This window comes from Lissotriton vulgaris, chromosome 8 (assembly GCF_964263255.1).
Source record: "Lissotriton vulgaris chromosome 8, aLisVul1.2, whole genome shotgun sequence".
Classification (NCBI taxonomy): Eukaryota; Metazoa; Chordata; class Amphibia; order Caudata; family Salamandridae; genus Lissotriton; species Lissotriton vulgaris.
The window spans coordinates 1,540,435,236-1,540,452,554 of record NC_141696.1 but is presented as its reverse complement, the minus strand read 5'-3'; positions in this window follow the sequence as shown (position 1 = coordinate 1,540,452,554).

The following is a 17,319-nucleotide window of genomic DNA, read 5'->3' as shown; positions in this document are numbered from 1 at the left end:
GGACGGTCCTCCACCCGAACCAGTCCAGCCTCCACCTCCATGCGTAGAGATTGAGCAGCGTCAATTGAGACCATTTGACTTGCCTCCTGAAGTCTGTGATGTGATTCTGGTAGCCAGGCGTCCCTCCCAAAACATCGGTATACGCCTGCAAGTGGAACAAATTTGTGGCATGGTGCTCAGCAAAGGCTGTGGATCCACTCTCTGCCCCCCTTTCAGGGGTTCTCCTCTTTCTTCTTTCTCTTGCCCAGCAGGGTTCTGCTCTGGGCATTGTCAAAGGCTACCTCTCTGCCATTTCGGCCTTCTTAAGGCTTTCTGATCAGCCTTATCTTTTCAAGTCCCCAGTTGTAAATAGATTTTTGAAGGGCATCACTCACATGTTTCCTCCCGTCCCTTTCGTGATGCCTCAGTGGGACTTGAATCTTGTTCTGACTTATCTGATGTGCGCTCCCTTTGAGCCACTTCACACTTGTCCTCTCCGTCTTCTTACTCTTAAAACTACATTCCTGGTTGCCATCACCTCTGCCAGGAGGGTAAGTGAGCTCCAGGCTCTATCTTCTAAGCCTCCTTTCTTTTCTGTCCATCCAGACAAAATTGTCTTGAGAACACGTCCCTCTTTCCTGCCCAAAGTAGTCTCAGCCTTTCACATCGGGCAGTCCATCACCTTGCCCACCTTCTTTCCTCCTCTGCATCCCTCGAAAGAGGAAGAGAGGCTCCACCGTCTGGACCTAAAACGTGCGATCTCATTCTATCTGGACCGCACTCGCCAGTTCTGGGTGGATGACCAACTCTTTGTTGGTTACGTGGGCGCTAAGAAGGGACCGGCAATGCACAAACAAACCATTTCTCGATGTGTCATTTTGTGCATAAAGGCTTGTTATTCACTGTCTAAAAAGGAGCCTCCTCAGGGGGTGTGTGCCCATTCCACTCGGGCCACGGCGGCTACTCCTGCCCTGGGTCTGGGAGTCCCCTTGCAGGACATCTGTCAGGCAGCTACGTGGGCCACGCTGCACACGTTCGCTAGACACCACTGCCTGGACAGCCAAGTCCGGAGAGATGGCTTTTTCGGCCGTTCCGTTTGCCAGGACTTTCTGGTGTGCTCATTGGTTCTCAGACCCAACACCGGGGTTGGTATTGCTGGAGTATCTATTCTAAGGTAAGGAATCTAACACTAACCTGTTTCTTTCAGATGCACAAGTTATATCTGTAAGAAACAGTAGTTAGTGTTATATTCCTTACCGCCCCACCCATCCTCCCCGTTCTGCGAACCGATATCTAGGGTTAAGGTATTCCCTTTGAGGGCCCTAGTTTCATGGCACCAGTGTTGGTTGTTATCATGGCTCTGCGTTTCTGGCGCGGAAAAGCTGTGTATAAGAACTGACGTTGGCGCGCGAGGGCGGCGTCTAAGTACTCCGATAACGTCATCCCGGCGCCAACGACGCCGACGACAGACACAGAGCCGCAGACGACGCCTACCGACGCGCAGGGGTACTGCTACTCAAAACTTTCCGGATCCAGTCTGACGCCTGGGGATATTCTAAGGTAAGGAATCTAACTCTAACTACTGTTTCCTACAGATATATCGTTATCAAAGGTAAACAACTTATGCATTAGTTTCCCACTCCTTTTTAGAATATGTAGGATAGTGTTTCCCACACTGTGGTCCGCCGACCGCCAGGGGTCCGTAAGACATTCCCAGGGGGTCCGCAGGACTCGAGTGCCTGTCGTTGTAGTGAAAAATGAAATGCCCATGCGTCCTCACAGCACACAAGAGCTGTGAATGTTGGCGCAGGGGCGGCGAGACCACAACAATACAATCGGGAGGCGGGGCAGCGAATGGGCAGTCAGGGGGGTGGGGCCGCAGGGGGCACAGCGGCTGGGCAAACAAGTGGAACAGAAGGCAACAAAAACAAGGAAAAAACGAGTGGCACAGAAGGGCACAAAAAACAAGTGGAACAGAGGGCAGAAGGGCACAAAAAACGAGGGAAAAACGAGTGGAACTGAGTGCAGAAAGGCACAAAAAACGAGGGAAAAACGAATGGCACAGAGGGCAGAAAGGCACAAAAAACGAGTGGAACAGAGAGTAGAAAGGCACAAAAAACGAGTGGAACAGAGGACAGAAGGGCAAAAAAAACGAGGGAAAAACGAGTGGCACAGAGGTCAGAAAGGCACAAAAAATGAGGGAAAAACGAGTGGAACAGAGGGCAGAAAGGCATGAAAACTAGCGAAAACCGAGTGGCACAGAGGGCAGAAAGGCACAAAAAACGAGTGGAACAGAGGGCAGAAAAGCACAAAAACGAGTGGAACAGAGGGCAGAAGGGCTCAAAAAAGAGGGAAAAATTAGTGGAACAGAGGGCAGAAAGGCACAAAAAAAGGAGTGGAACAGAGGGCAGAAAGACACAAACAACGAGTGGAACAGAGGGCAGAAAGGCACAAAAAACAAGGGAAAAACGAGTGGCACAGAGGGCAGACAGGCACAAAAAATGAGTGAAACGGAGGGCAGAAAGGCCCAAAAAAACGAGTGGAACAGAGGGCAGAAGGACACAAGAAAATGAGGGAAAAACAAGTGGAACAGAGGGCAGAAAGGCACAAAAAAACGAGTGGACAGAGGGCAGAAAGGTACAAAAAATGAGTGGAACTGAGGGCAGAAGGACACAAGAAAATGAGGGAAAAACAAGTGGAACAGAGGGCAGAAAGGCACAAAAAAACGAGTGGACAGAGGGCAGAAAGGTACAAAAAATGAGTGGAACTGAGGGCAGAAGGGCACAAAAAATGAGGGAAAAACGAATGGAACAGAGAGCAGAAAGGCACAAAAAACGAGGGGAAAACAAGTGGCACAGAGGGCAGAAAGTGCACAAAAAACGAGTGGAACAGAGGGCAGAAAGACACTAAAAACAAGTAGAACAGAGGGCAGAAGGGCACAAAAAACAAGGGAAATCGAGTGGAACAGAGGGCAGAAAGGCACAAAAAAAGAGGAAAAAACGAGTGGCACAGAGGGCAGAAAGGCACAAAAAATGAGGGAAAAACGAGTGGCACAGATGGCAGAAAGGCACAAAAAACGAGGGAAAAACGAGTGCCACAGAGGACAGAAAGGCACAAAATACAAAGAAAAAACGAGTGGAACAGAGGGCAGAAAGGCACAAAAAACGAGTGGAACAGAGGGCAGAAAGGCACAAAAAACAAGTGGAACAGAAGGCAAAAGGGGCACAAAAACGAGGGAAAAAGGAGTGGCACCCAGGGCAGACGGGCACAAAAAACGAGTGGCACAGAGGCAAAATACAGAATACAGAAATACAGGGGCAGCTAAGAACAGAAGGCAGAATGGGCAGAGAGGCACGGGGGCAGCGAGGAGAACAGTAGGGAAAACCGGGCAGAGACACAGGGCAGCGAGGGGTACAGAAGTAAAGACGGAGCAGAGAGAGCACAGGGACAGCGAGGGGAACAGAGGGAAGAAAAAGGGGCACGGACCCCGTACAGGCAGCGGGGGAAGACAGACAACAGCAGTCACAGACACAACAATGAAAATACAGGCAATACAATAAAAGCAATAAAGCGTTGATAGGCACATGTGTATAGGTTACAGTTATTTGGCAGGCAGGTAAAAATAGATGCAGGCAGGATCAGCAGTAGGATTTTCGTGCTGCTGTCTGATTGCTCACTTTCCACAAGCCCTTTGGGTGAATTATGTGTGCTGTCAAGCTTTCATATTCAGACATATCAAGCTCTTATTCTGTGTAGCCTTTTTATAGTTTGTTGTTGGCAAGGGACGGGGCAGTGGGCATCCTAACAGGAGAGGGTCATGTCAGGTGCCACTCGAGGCCTCTCTGAAATATGCCTTAACTGCACTGCTCATCTCTTGGTGGTAAAATGTTGTTCTGCTGTCTGTGACTAAAGATTATGTCTTACAGGGGTTTATGGTAATTGGCATAGCATTGTTACATGATCTCGCTGAAATATTATGCCTCCTGTGCAGATACCTTCCTGCCATCTCTTGCACTTCCATGATGAACTCCTAATATAGACCTTGAATTTGCTCTGTACACTGGACTCATCGCTTTGTGCACTATCTTGTTAAAATTTTCACAATATTTGTTGCTCCTTGGGGCATGTCTTTGTTATAAAATGCTTCATAATTGTATAATATTTTAGACCTTCTTAAACTTTGAATAGGTAAAAATGCTAATAATTCACAATTATTCAACCTGTTGCTGTAAAGAAGGGTCACCACTCCAAGGCTCTGGAATGAGAATGTAGAGGTGCTGCTATGGCTGAGAGCAGGAGACTTGTACCACTAAATAATACACTGCTGTATGCATACATGTCCATGGCAATAGACCCAATTCAGGCTGTCTCCCTCTTTAAATTACCTCTACTTCAAAAGGCGTTTTTTAAAAGAAATTTAAATTGTACAAATTGCATGGGGGTCCCCGGCTTCCAGTAGTGATTCAGTGGGGGTCCTCAGGAGTCAAAAGTTTGGGAACAACTGATGTAGGATATTGTTTAATAGAGTCCTTCTCAGGACCTTCAGGCAGTTTTGGCTTCAAAGGTTTTCCACCCAAACTGTCTCTGCCTAATTCTGCATAAGATGTTTCTATTATTCTGGGTAGTTCATGTTGATGTTCTGTTACATCAAATTCCCTTCCACGTTGGCAGATCGCCACTGATGCTGCCTCCCCTTTACTATTAGATAATATTTTTGTTGAGACCTGGTCGAAGTAATTTCATACCTATATTCAGAGCAGGCTCTTCCCCGTATTCGTTTTGAATTTGTTTCAGGACATCTGGTATTACAGTTATATGTTTAGACTGCTTCCTCTGCATTGTTCTTGTTTGTTTGAGGGAAAGGACAAATTACATTAGAGTTTTTCGCCTATTGATCCTTTTACCCCTTGTTTTTAACTCACACATCTTTTGATTTTTGCACTGCACTCGATCCCATCTTTATCATTTGTTCAAGGGTACCTTAGCGATTGATGGTGCGACCCAATTGAGTAAGGGCGATGGATGGGTCTCATTGATCAAGAGACATACCACCCCATTTTTGGATGACCAAATGAGAACACTTGATCTACATACCAATTTGATGGGAATCCAACACATCTCTGTACGGGTCTTACCAACAATCTCAGTAGGTCCTTCGACAGGTTTGTCCTGGCACACATTCTGATATAGAGACTTATATAGCTCTATTAGCGCCTAACTCACTTATGTAGGAGTTTTGCAGCAGCTCGGAGTACTTGAAGCTCCGTTATAGACCCCCGGTTCTTTTGTTGTTAGCATCTGGTATCTGAAAGAGACACGTTAGTGATAGATTCCTTACCTTAGAATATCCCCAGACGTCAGACTGGATCCGGAAAGTTTTGCGTAGCAGTACCCTTGCGTGTCGGTAGGCGTCGTCTGCGGCTCCGCGTGCGTCGTGGGCGCCGTGATGACGTCGTCGGAGTACTTAGACGCCGCCTCCGCGTGCTGACGTCAGTTCTTTTTTCCGCGCCAGCCAGCGCAGATCTGGAAAGAGCAGTTCCCTAGTCACTTTTTGACTAAACTTTTGTGATCTTTTTTGATCCATTTCGAAGTCTTTACGACTCCGACGGTGCCGTTAGGGATGCCCGGCTTCAAGCATTGCGACGAGTGCGACCGTACCATGTCGGTCACGGATCCCCACCGCTTGTGCCTGATGTTTTTGGGCGTCGACCATGACGACGAGGCCTGCTCCGACTGTCGGGCCCTTTCGAGGAAGGCCAGGCGGGAGCGGTCCCGCAGGCGACTCGAGATCCACCAGTCGGCCCCGTGCCGTGTGAGGTCCCGGTCCTGGTCCCACGGGAGGTCGAGGGACAGGTCGCGGGGACGGAGCCGTCACAGCTCTGGGAGTCGGCACCACTCCTCCGGGTCCAAGTCGTCAGCTAAGAAACATAAGAAGTCGAAGAGACATCATCGGTCTTCTGACTCCCCCCGACGCTCGCGCGATGCGGCCGGGGGTTCGGGTGACACCGCCCACGCGGCTCCTCGTGAGTCGCGGGCGCCGCGTTCGGCCCCATACCCCCGGTCCCTGGGCTGAACGCGACGCCGGAGGAGATCGAGCGCTTCCTCATGGCCATGAGATCCCTTTCTCCTCCGACGGGTTCCGCGGCGCCTTCGGGCCCAGTGAACCCGTCTGGGGGCCCTAGTGGGTCGGGGGCTACGACCCCGACGCCGTCGGGTGCTTCGGCCTCGACGCGGCCGGCGCCTTCGGGCCCGGCGCCGCAGGGCTCCACGATCCCGACACCGCCGGTGCCCTCGGGCTCGGCGCCGCAGGGTACAGCGGCCCCGGCGTCGTCGGTGCCTTCGGGCCCGGCGCCGCAGGGCACCGCTGGACCCTCCTCGGGCGATGGATCGTCACCGGTGGACCTTACGATCCCCCCGGCGTCGGTCCGTGTGGTGTCCCCTCCGGCGTCGTCCTCGGGCGGCGCCGTCCCCGATGCCTCCGCTCACTGGGTTCCGACGTCGGGACAACCCCTATCGGCGCCGCTCTCGACGCCGTTCGGAGATTTTCATTTCTATGAACCCACCTCATTCACTTATGACCCTGAATCTCAGGAGATGGGGGACGAGGAGAATTGGGAGGGGTCTGAGGACCCTCTGACCAGGGAGTGTCAGTCTAACATGGACAGGAGACCTTGGGGAGGCCAGTGGCCTGGACCCCTCTCCAGACACTGGATTTGTCTCTCCTCCTACCGTGGCTTCGGAGGAGGGCGCTACTTATAGTGTGGTGTTGACGAGGGCTGCTAAGGCCTTGGGCCTTGAGCTCCCCGTCGCGGCCGTGAGGACTAACCTCCTCACTGAGGTCCTTAAGCCGCAGTCATGCTCCATGGAGCCTCTGCTGCCGTTTAATGAGGCCTTGACGGACGTTCTTTTGGGCACTTGGTCCAGGCCCGCTACAGGTTCGCCTATAGATAGGAACGTGGCCAGACGCCACCGCCCGGCCCCGGGCGACCCATGTTTCCTGTCCACCCACCCCACCCCCGAGAGTCTGGTTATCCAGGCCTCTAACTCCCAGACCGCATTCCCGATGGCTCCCCCCGATCGGGAATCCAAGAGGTACGAGGCCTATGGCAAGAAGGTATTCTCGTCCCTTAGCTTGGGACTGCGGTCTTCCAACACCGCATGCCTCTTGGGCCGTTACACCCACTCTCTGTGGGAAACGGTGGCGGAAGTGCTGCCAGAGTGTCCGTTGGAGGTACGGGCCAAACTCGGCCAAGCCCTAGTGGAGGGCCGGGACGCAGCAAAGTATTCAATCAGGTGCGGACTGGATACTACTGATTCGCTGGGCAGAGCGATGGCTACGGCGGTGGCGATACGACGCCACGCCTGGCTGAGGTCCGCCAACTTCTCGGCAGACGTCCAAAATACACTCATGGACATGCTGTTCGATGGCCGTTGCCTCTTTGGTGACAAGGCAGACCACGCGCTTGAGCGCTTTAAGGACTCCAGGGCTACGGCCAAGTCCTTGGGCCTCTCGGCCCAGCGCCAGCAAATGGGTGCCTTTCGCTCCTTTCATGGCCAAGGAAGGGGCGCCCCCACACGTGCCGCCAGCCACTCGCCGCAAACTGTCGTCCAGCGCGGCGGCGGCCGTGGAAACCGCCGTGGAGGCGGTCAGGGAAACAAGCGGAGCCAGTCCACACCTGCCCCCGCAGCATCCGCCTCTAAACCCTCCTAGTCCGTGCTTTTCGGCCCATGTGACGCCAGTGGGAGGCAGGGTTCTCCATCACCACTCTCACTGGCGCACAGTCACTTCGGACAGGTGGGTGCTGCAGATCGTCCGAAGGGGCTACTCCCTCCCCTTCGAGACGACCCCTCAAGCCATGCCACCGCAACACCACCGCGTATCGGGGGATCACTTGCGGCTCCTGCAGGAGGAAGTTTTGGCCCTCTTGGCCAAGGGGGCCATCGAGCGCGTTCCTGGGCCAGAAGTAGGACGTGGTTGCTACTCCCACTACTTCCTGGTACCCAAGAAGGGCAAAGGGGGCCTACTTGGAGGGGCAAAGGGGGCCTACTTGGGAGAGGCGGAGATCAGAGGCCTCTGGTCTCCGGCGGAGTCCCGGCTCCATATCAATCTGTTGGAGCTGCGGGCGATTCGTCTGGCACTGAAAGCATTCCTCCCGTCTGTCCGAGGGAGTGCAGTGCAGGTGTTCACGGACAACACCACCGCCATGTGGTACTGCAACAAACAGGGCGGTGTGGGGTCGTGGACCCTTTGCTAGGAGGCTCTGCGCCTCTGGCAATGGCTGGAACATCAGGGCGTGACTCTGGTGGTTCAACACCTGGCAGGCTCTCTGAACGCCAGGGCGGACAAACTCAGCCGTCGGTGCTCGATGGATCACGAATGGCGTCTGAACTCGGACGTGGCGCAAGGCCTCTTTCTGCGATGGGGAGAGCCTTGGTTAGATCTATTCGCCACCGAAGAGAACGCGCAATGTCATCAGTTCTGTGCGTTGGAATTTCCAAGGCGGCACTCGCTCGGAGACGCTTTTCGTCGCGAGTGGAGCTGCGGTCTGTTGTACGCCTTTCCGCCTATACCTCTTCTGCCCAGAGTGCTGAAGAAGATCAAGCGCGACCGGGCACAAGTCATCCTTGTGGCTCCGGACTGGGCACGAAGGTACTGGTATCCCGAGCTACTCAGTATGTCAGTCGATCCCCCGGTTCGTCTGCCTCTTCAGGAGGACCTTCTGTCGCAGCAGCAGGGGACGGTCCTCCACCCGAACCTGTCCAGTCTCCACCTCCATGCTTGGAGATTGAGCGGCGGCAGTTGAGGCCATTTGACTTGCCTCCTGAAGTTTGCAACATCATTCTGGCAGCCAGGCGTCCCTCCACAAAGACGGTATACCCCTGCAGGTGGAAAAGATTTGTGGCATGGTGCACAGCAAAGGCTGTGGACCCCCTCAATGCCCCTCTCTCTGAGGTTCTTCTCTTCCTTCTTTCTCTTGCCCAGCAGGGTTCTGCTCTGGGCACTATCAAGGGCTATCTTTCGGCTCTTTCAGCCTTTCTGAGGCTGCCTGACCAGCCTTCTTTGTTCAAGTCCCCTATCGTAAACAGATTCCTGAAGGGCATCACTCATTCCTTTCCCCCTGTTCCCTTCGTGATGCCTCAGTGGGACTTGAACCTGGTTCTAACATTTCTGATGTGCGCTCCCTTTGAGCCACTTCATAACTGTCCTCTTCGCCTTCTTTCTTTGAAGACTGCCTTCCTGGTAGCCATCACCTCTGCCAGGAGAGTGAGTGAGCTCCAGGCTCTCTCTCCTTTCCTTTCAGTCCATCCGGACAAGGTTGTTTTGAGGACTAGGCCCTCCTTCTTGCCTAAGGTGGTCACGGCCTTCCACATTGGGCAGTCCATCACATTGCCCACCCTCTTTCCGCCTCCGCACCCCTCAAGAGAGGAGGAATTTGGATAATTTTTTAAGCTGTCTAGAATGGAATTTGTTCACATTTTGTGGGCATTTTATCCTTGACCGTGTAAAGTCTGTGGAGTAAGTTTTAGTGTATATCCCTGTTGAGCGGTTTGATTTGGAATGGTCATTGGTGGTTGGACTGTGACAGTCTGCATGACATATTGAACTAAGTGTCTGTAAATTTTTATTAACTCTTGTAGTTGAGTAAGTAATTCCTCGTCTGACATCTCTTCGATGTCAGGATGAGATGTGTAGCCGGCTAGAATCGACCATGTTGCTCCTGGTCTACCTAGTGGACCGAGCCTGGTAATGTTTTTGTGATGTTTTAGGGTGCCTTTAAACCAGAGCTTATGCTCCTGGTATGTGAGTGGCAGTTCAATATGCTTGAAAAGAATATAATCCTCATGTTGTTCATCTTCTTTAAAGAAGTGAAATACTTTTGTTACTGGATTTGATTCTGGGAATACAATCCATGAATAGAATGGATCACTGACAGAATATCGAAGAGCAAAATATCGACCTGCCAAAATATCGTGGACAAAATATAGAATGCCAGAATATCGAATTTTTTAAATGTCTTAAAAGTAATTTAAAATTAATATAATAATAAATATAATACATTTAAACATACTTAAAATACTTAAATAAACTTTACATTAATAAATAATTAATGTAACCTAAAAAAAATATATACATATTATTAATAAAACATATATAAATATTTTCAACGTAGGATAGCGAGAGGGTTACATTTACTATTACCACTCCAGTGAGTGCAACAGTAGAGAAAACATTGGATAGCGTAGGGGTAAAAATGACTATTCCCACTCCAGAGAGTGCAACAGTAGGGAAAGCATTGGATAGCGTAAGGGTAAAAATTACTATTCCCACTGCAGTGAGTGCAACAGTAAGGAAAGCATTGGATAGCATAGGGGTAAAAATTACTATTCCCACTCCAGAGAGTGCAACAGTAGGGAAAGCATTGGATAGCGGGAGGGTAAAAATAACTATTCCAACTCCAGAGAGTGCAACAGTAGGGAAAGCGTTGGATAGCGTAGGGGTAAAAATTACTATTCCCACTCCAATGAGTGCAACAGTAGGGAAAGCGTTGGATAGCGGGAGGGTAAAAATTACTATTCCCACTCCAATGAGTGCAACAGTAGGGATAGTATTTGGATAGCGGGAGAGTAAAAATTAATATTTCCCATTCCAGTGAGTGCAACAGTAGGGAAAGTGTTGGATAGCGGGAGGTTAAAAATTACTATTCCCACTCCAATGAGTGCAACAGTAGGGAAAATATTGGATAGCGGGAGCACCAGCCTGGCTGCTGTATTCTGCACTACCTGCAGACGGTCTAGTACCTCTTCATTTGCACCTGCCAGGAGACCATTACAATAATCAAGACGGCTGATCACTAAAACCTGAACTAAAGTTCTTCTATGGGAGTCGGGAAGGAAAGGGAACAAAAATAAGCAATAAATAAATTTAAAAATGTTATTATTTATAATTCAATTACTTCCCACACTATTCCCCTATAAACGCACAACCCACTACCGAAAAGAAATTAATAAAATTAACATAATTATCAATTAATCAATTAATTAAAACTATTGACCAATTATATTTTAATTACCAATTATTAATTAATTAACAATTAATTCAAAATAAATACCAATAAATAAATTAACACATTTAATTAATTATATTTAAATTACTTCCCACCCTATTCCCCTATAAACCCACAACCCTCTGCAGAAAATACATTAATTTAATTAACATAATTATCAATTAATCAATTAATTAAAATGATTTACCAATTATATTTTAATCAATTACCAATTAAGAATTAATTACCAATTAATTCAACACAAACACAAATAAATATATTAACATATTTAATTAATTATATTTAAATTACTTCCCACCCTATTCCCCCATAAACCCACAACCCGCTACAGAATTATACTACGCAAAAATTAAATACAATTAAATTAATTAATTAAAATGAATTATAAAATAAATATACACTTTTCACACATATAGTAACATAAAAAACACTTAACTTACTTACCTCAAATTCGATATTGTTGTTGTCTATATTCTGTCCATTCAATATTTGTCCATTCTATATTTTGGATTCAATATTAATGCTATTCTATTCGATACTTTGCTATTCTATACGAGATTTTTGTAGTCTATATTCTGTCCATTCGATATTGTGTCCATTCTACATTTTTAACTCGATATTTTGGCAAGTCGATATTTTTTATTCGATATTATGACTGTATACCGAATAGAATACCTCTGTCTGAAAGGATTTGTGTGCCTCTATCACGAAAACTGCTCTACCACCTCTTGGTGTTAGGCCGTGTTGTATACATTTTAGAGTGATGGCTCTCCTTAAGTTTGGAGGTATGTTTATAACACCCTCATCGGTTTCATTTAAACCTGTAAAATTAAAAGCTATTACGACTGGGTCAGCCGCAGCTACACCGATCTCGGTGTTAGTATCCCGATTAAGGGACATTGTTTTTGAAAAATGTAGAACAAGTTTCAAGGAAACAAAGATAAGCTGCCCAATATTTTGGAACACTGTATCCTTCAACATTGAACAAACCAAATAGCTAATATGTAGGATTTTTGTCCTATTCAGCTTTGGCGGATACTAAACCCTACCCACTCCAGACGTCTTATGGAGTATGTGAGTAGGGGTCTCTGAGAAAAGCACGATGAAGTTACTCAGTATTTAGCATTAAATTAGTGCATTACCAAACTTTGGGCGCCATGTAGTGTAGTTCCTATGGGCCCGATTCACAGAACTAACTTAAGGCAAAATCCTAAACTTATTACTTTTGGTATTCACAGAAGTTAGGATTGTGTCTTAAGTTTGTCTTAAGACAGACTTATGTTAGGATTTTGTCTTAAGTCTATCTCAAGTCTGTTTTAAGACAAACTTAAGACAAAATCCTAACTTCTGTGAATACCAAAAGTAGTAAGTTTAGGATTTTGTCTTAAGTTCGTTCTGTAAATCGAGCCCTATTGCCCTAATAGGCTCCGCGCATTGGAGTATTATATCCTATAGATTTGACATAGGGCTGAGGTCAGTATTTATTTATTTATTTATTTATTTGCTGGTTTGTATAGCGCTAGGAATAGACTCCCGCAGGAGTATCTCCGCGCTTGTGACAGCCGGCCTGAGAAACTATGGAGGTAGCAAAGATATTAAATTTATTAAGACAGAAGATTTAGATCCCGATAAGGGAAGTTGACTAAAATGAATTAAACAAAAACGTTTTCAGGTTCTTTCTAAAACGGAGATGGTTGGAACATTGTCTCAATGAAAGTGGGAGCGTGTTCCAGAAATTAGGACCCACCACAGACAAGGCCCAACCGCCTAGCCTGGTTTTACTGATCTTGGGTACATTTAGTAGCAGCTGTTCGCTGGACCTAAGGGTGCGGGTAGGAGCATATGGGACAAATTTTCTAGCCAAATATTCTGGTCCTAGTTCATGAAGACCTTTATGAATGATGCAGCATGTCTTGAACTTCACTCGAAGACGTATGGGCAGCCAGTGAAGTTTGTGTAATAGAGGTTTAGATGGAGATCTGGGGGGTGCATTGAGCACCAGCCTGGCTGCTGTATTCTGCACTACCTGCAGACGGTCTAGTACCTCTTCATTTGCACCTGCCAGGAGACCATTACAATAATCAAGACGGCTGATCACTAAAGCCTGAACTAAAGTTCTTCTATGGGAGTCGGGAAGGAAAGGGAATATCCTACGGAGGAGACCTATCACGTGGAAACAAGATCCCACAGTGATATTGACATGCTGTTTCATGGTCAACTCCGGTTCCAGTCGTACCCCCAGATTCTTGATTATTGATTTAGGTTCAGGGATTGGGCCTAAATCCAGTGGCCACCAATCAGGGGACCATTGGACCCTAGCTTTGCCGAAAAGCATCACCTCTGTCTTCCCAACATTACATTGGAGAAAGTTGGAAGACATCCAACGCGCTACTGCCTTCATCCCATCGGAGAAAGATTGTATAATCTCCGGTGTAAGTTGTTTGAAGGGGAAGAGTAGCTGCGTATCGTCAGCGTACGACACTGGGCAGAAGCCAAAGGCTCTGGTTATTTCTGCCAAGGGAGCCACATAGGTATTAAACAGGGTCGGGCTCAAACACGATCCCTGCGGGACTCCCTTGGTGATCTTAACCTCTTCCGACCTAAACTCACCCATGGTGACACATGGGGTGCGGTTGGAGAGGAAGCTTTTAATCCAGTCCAGTGCCTTGCCTCCGATACCACTCACAGACAGTCGTTCGATCAAGATGTTATGTGAAATGGTATCGAACGCTGCCGATAAATCAAGCAGCACCAGGACAACGGAATAACCATTGTCCTGGTACATACGTAGATCGTCCGTTATCGACAGCAGGGCCGTTTCGGTGCTATATTTTGGCCTAAAACCTGACTGTGATAGATCAAGGCTGTCTGATTGCTCAAGGTAGTTAGAAAGATGTTTATTGGTGTGTTTCTCGATGATTTTCCCTAAGAATGGTAACAGGGAAATCGGCCTGAGGTTAGACATGTTGGTCCAAGGGGAGGATGTATTCTTCCTAATTGGTCTAACTAGGGCCGTTTTCCATTGCTGTGGGACATTTGCTGTTGTGAGTGAGAGTATGCCCCTTTTGAGTATATTAAACGTAATTACTTTGTGTCAGCTAACTCAGAGGCCACTAGAAACACCTTGTAAACAAGAAGGGAGTAGTTTCTGGCAACCGCATAAACTTGACAACTTTGTTTCCCTTTAGAATCAAAACACTCTCAGAATCGTGTAAACAACAGATAACAGTTTCACTCAGCTAATCGTGCATGCTTAGTTTCTTCAGAGTTACACAGAATGAATAGACGGACGTTTCAATAAAAGGATTTATTGAACAGTCTTGTTTCTCGTGTAAAACAGTATGCAAGATATTTTATTTACAGCGTAAGCAGTAGAAAGAAATAATACTGCACTAGCATTATCTTTTAGCTATGACACATTTATTCATACACATAAATAACATAAGCTAAAAATGTGAGTCATCATATGATGCTCCTCTAACTAGTTCTACACCAGTGTACCTAACCTAAGTGTAGTACAAGGTAAGACGTTGGTGATGTATTCTATAGTATGGTCAGCTAAAGTATGGTATGCCAAGTCTGGCATGCCAAGAGTCCCTCTAGGATCTAGTCAGCTCCATACCTTGAGAATGAGAGAGGTGGGAATCTCTTTCCGGGACTCGAACTCTAACACCCCGCGAAGGGAGTCAAAACACTGGAAGCTGTATTCTCTGTGAGCAGGGATGACAGCGTCTCTTGTCAGTGCTTCAGGCCGGGACAAGGGCTCCTCTAAAGTAGAGGTCTCCTCCAACTTGGTTGGGCTGGGAAAGGTATATTTATACATAGTAGGTGCCATGGAATGTTAGCATTGATGTAAATTCTGCCAGAGAAAGACGTCAGGACTGAACCCTTAAGGAATAGCTTTTTTATGCATAATAAATGAGTTCTTGGGGAAATCAATAATCCTGTGCTAAGGGAACTCCCAAGAGCTTAAGGGTCTGGTTTCTAAGAACTTGTTGTGACGTTGGGGTTGGACGGATGTAGGTGACCATGCCTGTATTTGGATTGCATAGCTCATGCCTTAATAAGGACTGGGATCTTATGCCAATATAAGGGCAATGCGAATTGTGCCTATATAAGGACATGTTTCAGGAAAACCTATATACGGACACCTAAAGCGGAATACAACACACTCAAAGCAATAAAGGATTAGAGGCCACGTTATGCCAAGTAGTTGATGGCAAAGAGAGAATGTGGCCTTTACATCGCATACCCTTACCAGACCTGAAATGAATTACTCAGCTGTCGAAAGAGAGGCCGCCTACATATTTCTGGGCCATGAAACATTTAACAATGTTCCTATGGGGGCTACAATTCTGTATTCACAGAGACCATAAGCTGCTAACATACATGTTCAGCCCAAAAGGTTCCTCTAACAGCACTCCACGCATTTCCCACTGGGTCTCAGGGTTGGAAAGTTTTAGCTTCAAAATGGAATATGTCCCTGGTAATCTAAACAAGGCAGCTGATTTCTTATCTCGAGCCCCTCTGAACAAAGAGCAACAGTTCAACACTCCAGAATATCCTATTTTGGAAATCCACTTGTCTGCCATAACTTCGGAGGAATGGAAGAATGCTCTGCAAAAGACAAGACGTTTGACCAACTTAGTACATATATCCGGCTAGGCTGGTCCAAGTGTCACAGTGAAGTCATTGGAGGGGCCAAGCGATTCTGGGAAATCTGTCACAAAATCAATCTAATCCAGAACTTAGTATTTAGGAATGACAAAATAATACCCCCTGAAGGTATAGGAGATAATGTGATTGGCCTCATTCATAAAGGTCACCTTGGAAGGAATTTGACTAAAGAACGGATTAGAGAATGCTACTGGTTTCCCAACATGGATTCGCTGGTGGAATCTAAGGTTGTTTGCTAAGCTCCTTTATCTCCTGTATCTGTTCTAGAAAAACCCGGGGGAAAGATTTCTCTGGATATAATACACCCCATTAATCGCCAAAACGTTTTGCTTTTGTCTTAGTTGATTACCAGTCCCATGGGTTGTCACTAGGATGGTACATCAGATCACCGCAGGATGCCTTATCGATTTCCTAATTGACACGTTTACAACAGAAGGCATCCATTCCCTCTTATCACGGATAATGGGGTGCAATTTACTTCTACTCTCATGACCAAATTCCTTTCTAAATTAGCCATCATCCACCCTAAAACAGCCTTGTACTTTTTCCAGGGCTAATGAACTTGTGGAAAGAGTTAACAGAATGATCAAGGATTGTGTACAACTAGCTTGTGTTAATCACCTTTCTGTTTAGAGGTCTATACTGGACATACTATAGGCATACCACACTACCCCTAACCAGGTCACCGGCATCAAAAGAAGGAAGCCTTGTACAAAGTTCTTCCAAATTAGATTGGGGAATGTGGTAAAGTGGAATATAGTTCGATTGACTCAAGAAATAAAATAACTCCCTATCAAAATGATTACAAAATGTCATACTACCAAAAATACAGTACCAGAAAATGGGATTGCGAGGTGGATGACTGTATATGAGTTCCAGGGTGCCTCGAAGTTCTTTGTACCTATGCGGATAATTGAAATTAAACACAATGTGGCAGACATGGACAATTGGCAGAACTGGAGTATTGCCAGGCTAGCTAAATACCATTCCCAAGTAAATAACAGTTCTAACAAGGCCCTTGCCATGCCAGAGCTTCAGCAAACCATACTACAGAGGACACCAAAAGGCTTAGGTCCTAACCAAAGTGGCATGATGATTATTACAACCTATTTTATTTTTATCCTATTTGATGTTTAATGTTGTTATCCCTTTTTATTATAATCCTCATGGTATATCCCTTTCTACTTATGGTGCATTTCAGCCGTTCGGCTGAAGCTGACTTTAGAATGTTGACAGGTTCCCTTATCCGGTGAGGATTGTTGTGAGGGCGTTTGTGAGGCAGAGACTGTAGACTGGAATAAAGACTTCTTTACTCACCTATGCTTCCAGTGACTTCTTAACCAATAGTATCAAACCAATATTAGAAATAGGAGATGACTCAGATACGTTATAGCTGTCCATGTGTATTAAATCTCCAACACAGAGAAGCGCAGTGGCCTTAAACTACCGGAGCTGCGGGAGCTACGGAACTACGGAACGGCTGTGAACCGAAAAACCCGTGGAGGGGAAGCGGCAGGCGTCGGCCTTAGCGTGGGGACTTGCGCTGAGCACTTCAGGTTCGGTCACCATTCTCACTGTACCAGCACCGGCGGAGTGC